The sequence below is a fragment of the Gracilinanus agilis genome, chromosome 1, assembly GCF_016433145.1.
Source record: "Gracilinanus agilis isolate LMUSP501 chromosome 1, AgileGrace, whole genome shotgun sequence".
NCBI lineage: Eukaryota > Metazoa > Chordata > Mammalia > Didelphimorphia > Didelphidae > Gracilinanus > Gracilinanus agilis.
In genome coordinates this window covers 452863734-452869733 of record NC_058130.1, presented here as the reverse complement: position 1 = coordinate 452869733, position 6000 = coordinate 452863734, and the positions used below count along the sequence as shown (strand labels likewise).

The 6000-nt window shown below is 36.2% G+C and overlaps 1 protein-coding gene across 1 annotated transcript in view; it reads left to right on the top strand.

Annotated features, from left to right (window-relative positions):
* CDH18 (cadherin 18) overlaps positions 1-6000 on the top strand; it is a 434071-nt gene that overhangs the window by 426921 nt on the left and 1150 nt on the right. The gene's annotated exons all lie outside the window — the stretch shown is intronic.

Here is a 6000-nt window from a genome sequence, read left to right as displayed (position 1 = left end):
TGGGGTCCTAAATCTTGCTGCTCTCAGGAACAGGCCCCGGAGCTGCCAATGACTCGATGGGTGCCCCAAACTTGCTCTATTTCTTTTTAGCTGGCTTCAGAGCTCTAGATCTTGTGTGTGGAGGGGGTGGGGGTGGGGCGGTTGCTCAGCCCGCGATTTAGTGAGAGCCCTTTATAGCCTGGAAATGTCTCGATTCCACGTACCTTCCACGCTGTGCCCTGTTGTGGGGTTCCTCCATTCGTCTGGACTTGTTTTTATGTCCCCTTGAGGAGTTTTGTGTGTTTCGGTCAGGAGAGGTTAAGAGCTGCTTCTTACTCTGCCGCCATCTTAACCCGGAACCGCTGAAAAATATACTTTTGATATAAGTGGACCACAGAATTTTTTTTTCTTTTTTTTTTTTTTAAACCCTTACCTTCCATCTTGGAGTCAATACTGTGTATTGGTTCCAAGGCAGAAGAGTGGTAAGGGTAGGCAATGGGGGTCACTTCTCCAGGGTCATACAGCTGGGAAGTGTCTGAGGCCAGATTTGAACCTAGGACCTCCCATCTCTAGGCCTGGCTCACAATCCACTGAGCTACCCAGCTGCCCGGACTACAGAATTTTAACAAAGGAAGCTTCTTTGAAGAAAGTAATGTAAAAGATACTATCCAAGGTATGGATAATTAGGGAAAGTGGGCTAGTTATGCAACAAGAGCAGAGGATCACAGACAGATAGCCCAGTGACTGGACTGATCACCAGGGAATCTAAAAATGTCTAGGAGACAGTCTTCAAATACATTTTATTGGTTCTTGATGAGGTATGTTTGAGAGGATTTATAACTCATCCAAAATGAGAGGTTATGAATAGGTTCCAACATGTACTTTTGAAGTGCCTACACGGGTGAGACTATCGATCCACAAAAGTACTGAAGCATGTTAGCAGATGAAGGTCTCAACTCATTTTTATCATTTTATTATTTTACTCTCTAATTTTGTAGACAATCTTTATTAGATGATACACTTTATAATTTGTTCTAAAATTATTGGTTTATCAGATAACAACCTTGTATCTTCAAATAATTCTATATACTGAACCATTATCTATTTTCTATTTTTATCCAGTATTGGATATTTAAAATTCTAATTGGACAATTCCTATTTCATTTTTTCTTCCCTTGATACTTAATTTGTTTTTCTCTAAATTGCACTATCTTTCTATCATAATGTATTATATATGTGTGTGTATATATATGTATATATTAAATAGTTGAACTTGTATTTAAATTAGCCAGTCTGAAAATACTTTTTATTAAACATATAATAATATTATATATATATATATATATATATATATAAAAGAAAAATTGTATCGTGTTAATTCAACCCAGCCATCTGTCTACTAGTTATTTCTCTAATTGTCTTCTTTTATTTCTAGCAAAATCATTTAACTTTTATTTTTATGTCTCACCACATTAAAATGAAATTTTTGATACATTTTTGTTGTAATTCTTTAATTTCAATTGATTGTTCCAGAATTTTATTAGTGACCTAAGATTTTTACTGTTTTTATCTCTCATGTTGATACTTAATAAATCCATGTATCATTTCAAATAACATAGTTGATGAGTATGCATATACATATATATACATAAATTTTCTACAAAAAGAGATATTTTAATTTTAGTATTGTTAATGCAATGTTTATTCCCATTGTTAGTTTGGACATCACATGTTTTTGTTTTTTGTTCTTTACTCTAGCTATTAACATTTCTAAAACAGTGTGAAATAGAAATTATGATAGTGGACTACCCTGTTTTATACCTGTTTTCACCAAGAATGACTCCAAATTGCGTCTCTATTTCAAAGAATGCTAGATCATGGTTTCAGTTGGATACATTATAGCCTATTAAATAAGAATGATTTTTCTCTTCTCATATTTGCATATGTTCTTACCATAAATTGATACTTTATTTTATCAAAGGACTTCTATATAGCTACTGACATACTCATATACTATGTATTTGCTTGGCAAGTCTTATTTTCCATTAAGCAGATGAAAGGAAAGTTTCTCAGAGCCTCTGCCTTTTTAGCTATAAAATAAATATAAAGCTTGGACTAAATCCTATGATTAGATGACCATTAATGTCCTTTGTGATGTTACATATTGTTGGTATCATGTATAACACCAGCAAACCTTGGTGACTGACATTAAATTAGCTCTATACCCTTTAAAATTCCACTGACCCCATTTACCTCTTTGTGTACTCCCATAACTCCCATTGACATTAACCACCAACCATCTCTCCTCTGTGGAAAGTGGTTGATTTATTGAATGAAGAAAAAATGTTGTACTAAATAAATTAAGGAGTCAGCAGAAATAGGTGTTGCAATCTAAAACAGCCTCCTCATTTAATCATAACTGTGGCCTGAGATATATGGTAGGTGATAAATCTAAATCAGCAGAAAGAATGAAGCGAGTTAGCTTCAGGATGCTGTTTGAGCTTTTGAATTATATTGCTTTCTAACTAAAATGTAAATGTCAGGGCTATCTGGTACCTGGCCATTCCTTACACTGTACAGTCATGTATACATTTATTGGATATACAAGGTGCTAGGCTTTTCATAATTTTTGCTAAAGAAAATAGTGTATGAAATTTTTTCTTTGAAACGTAAGCACTGCACTCAGGAGAGCATTTAACCATATCACAAGTATAGAGATAGCTTCCAAAACACTTTTCTCAACATTAGGTTTTCTTGCTCCAAATTTAGGCCTCTTTCTGATGCTTATTATAGGGTAAAAATAAAGGAGATAACCATTTCTGTATTGCCTGCTGTAATAAATAAAAATTAATCTTGGAGACTTTATACTAAATTGTTCCAGGAATCGTGCTGAGCACTTTACAAATATTTTCTCATCTATTCCTCATAAAACCCATGGGAGGTAGGGGTGTTTTTGATCCACTTTATCATCCAAGAAACTGAGCTAAAAAGAGATTAAGGGACTTGCCCAGGGTCACAAAACTAGTAAGTATTTGAAGTTGGATTTGAACTTAGGCTTTCTGTGATTGCCAACTCAGAACTCTAACCCCCTGCACCACCAGGTGCTTCAAATATATAATACTACAGCTAGCAGCATCCTCATCCCCACTCTCTGAGCTTTTTGATTCCACCTTTAGTTCTCTTTGTATCCAATAGGACTGATGGATTTTCCTGGCCTTGATATTTTTTATGTTTCTTGATGGTAGGGAACCTATCTACATAATCATTTTTTATTCTTATCGTCAGGTTCATAGTAGTTGCTCAAGAAATACTTGCTAATTAATTGTCAAACTATTGGGTTAATAACAGATAACCAACTCTTGTTTTACCTTTCAGACTGGGCAAATGACATTTGTTTTGGCATAAGTAGACTTCAACCCCATAACCTTGAGAATCAGTGATGTACGAATTTCATTCAGAGCCATTCTGGGAGAAGAGAGAGAGGGTGAAAGTGGGAGGGGGACGTTTTAGGATCATGGACATGGAAATGGAAAACACAAAGGATAATAGATTTAGAACTTTGAAAAGGACTTCAGATGACACATGTTAAAACCAGAGGAAATGCGTATGAGCTATGGGGGGAAGAGGGAGGAGGTGGGGGGTGAAGAGGAAAGTAAGAACATGAATCATGTAACCATAATAACTTTTCTAAAAAATAAAAATCATTTTAAAAAAGGAAAAAAAGAAAAGGACTTCAGAGACCATTGGTCACAAACTTTCATTTTACCTATTGAGGCAACTGAGTCTGTGAGAAGATAACTGAATTGCCCAAAGCCACATAGGTAAAGTAGTATCCTCACTTTGGTCCTCTGGCTCAAAATGTTTTTTTTTTTTTTTTCCTGTTGCTCCTTTCTGCATTTTACTAAATATAAAAGCCTGTGGAATGCCCATTTATCAGTTGAGATCATAAATGTGTAAAGTCAACAGGCCTGCATATTTACTGTAAAATAATTACACTGAGATTTAATACTTGTCTCAGTCTTGTGATTTTACCTTTAGTTATATAAGGATAGGGACTCTGATTTCATTTTGTAGGTGAAGAAATCCTTTCTACTAAAACATGATAGCACCTTCTCTGCAATGCAGTCTGAAACAACCCCCTAGAGATTTGAAAGTTTAAGTGACTTGCCTAGGGTTACAAAGTCAGTATTTGTCAGAGATGGATTTGGAAGTCAGTCTTCCTGACTTCAAGGCCAGTTCTCTATTTTTTTAACTATACTCTATTAATTAGCACATATATGCACACGTGTATATACATATATAACATACTATATGTTAATATGTGTATTAATATAATATACCTATGTAAATATATATACATATATATTCATTTTTATTTTAGTTTCTCTGGAGAGTCTTCTGTTTTCATTGGTATAATGAACTTCCAGGAAGGGAACTCCTTTAAATGTAAATTATCAACCCTGTCTGTACCTGATATTTGTAATTGATATCCCTCATGTTGTCAGAGGCCAAAAAGGGAAAGATGCACAATCTAGTTCTTAATATACATTCTGCTTGATTGTAGTATAGGAGATATTCTAGAAACCTTAGTTTCTGAACTCGCTGTTCCCTTTGCCATAGACATTAAATAAAAAACAAAAAGAAAACAAAAAAACATCTTGAGTATATTCACAAATGTTATAAATAAATGGGCAGATAGATAGAGAGAGAGAGAGGGTAAACTGGATCCTACCACGCCTAATTGTGTGAAAGCAGTGGTAGTTCAGATATGTGGCTAGTACAAGATCAACTGAGGCTTGCCACCTAGCTAGATGATATAACACCTTCCTCCTTTATAACAGTGCCCAGGCAGGATCCTTCAGGTCAATGGATGGGATCCCTTTAAGTCCCAGCTGGGGTTGATTGATGATGGATATTGGGCTCTATTAGCCTTGGAAACGGTTTATCTGACTGCATTGCTCCCTTCCCAGAGAAGTGATGAAACAACCACTCCAGGAAGGTACTTGAATAGCTTTATCTATATTTTAGCAAAGAAGGAATATTAGGAAATGGGAAGAGGAATTGGGAATCCCTAAACTAATTTTGATAATAGTAAACCCTCAGAACTGGAAGGCAGGCAAGTGATTCTGGCTTGTTAGCTCCTCTGGCTCAGCCTGGCCACAGCCAAACCCAGAGCAAGCAAGCTGCTGTTAGATGTCTTCAGCTTCTTCTTCTTGCCAGATGTTGTTATGCCTTTACAGCCTTCAGGTACCAACCCTTTCCCACCCACTTCTTCTTCTCCTGCCTACTTCCCAGATCCCTCCCAGGTCCTGGGAGACATAGATATCTAAAGATGGTTTGAATTCCTAAATATCTAGGGTTCAGTAGAATAAGAAGATTAATGGTCTGGGTACAGGTTGGCAATGTTAATCAGGTACAAGACAGGAGTTCTTTCAAGGTTGAACCAAGCAAGTCTCAGATCCCAATAGACCAGGGTCCACAGATCTCAGGTCCAAGGGAAATGAAAGGAACCAAAAGCCAGGGCTGCCAGGGTATTTATACCCCCCTGGCCAACAGCTTTCTCCCCTATCCTCATGGCCTCTAGGAACATTCTGATGTCCAACAGTCTTCACCTGTCAATCAACGATGAGATTTCTAGCTCCCAGAGTTTCAATATAACACAAATCAGAGTGTGGTTCTTGGATAAAAATGACTTTTGCACCAATTTCCATGTCAGAGTAAGTCCGCCATATCCACCGTGATTATTTTCTATCCTATAGAAGCCTTAAAAATATCCAGAATTAACAAGAAGCATACAAGAGAAGGTATGACATTGTTCTTAAAATTAACTGCATTAGAGTCAGAAGATCTGGGTTTGAGTCATGATGATCACAATTGTTAGTTTGGTTTCTCTATATAAATCACGTTGCTTCAAAGAATCTCAGTTTCTATGTCTTTGAAATGGGATAATGATGTCAATGTTACTTACCTCATAGTGTAGTTGTGAGGAAAGTGCTTTCTGAACCATAAACAAATATTTAT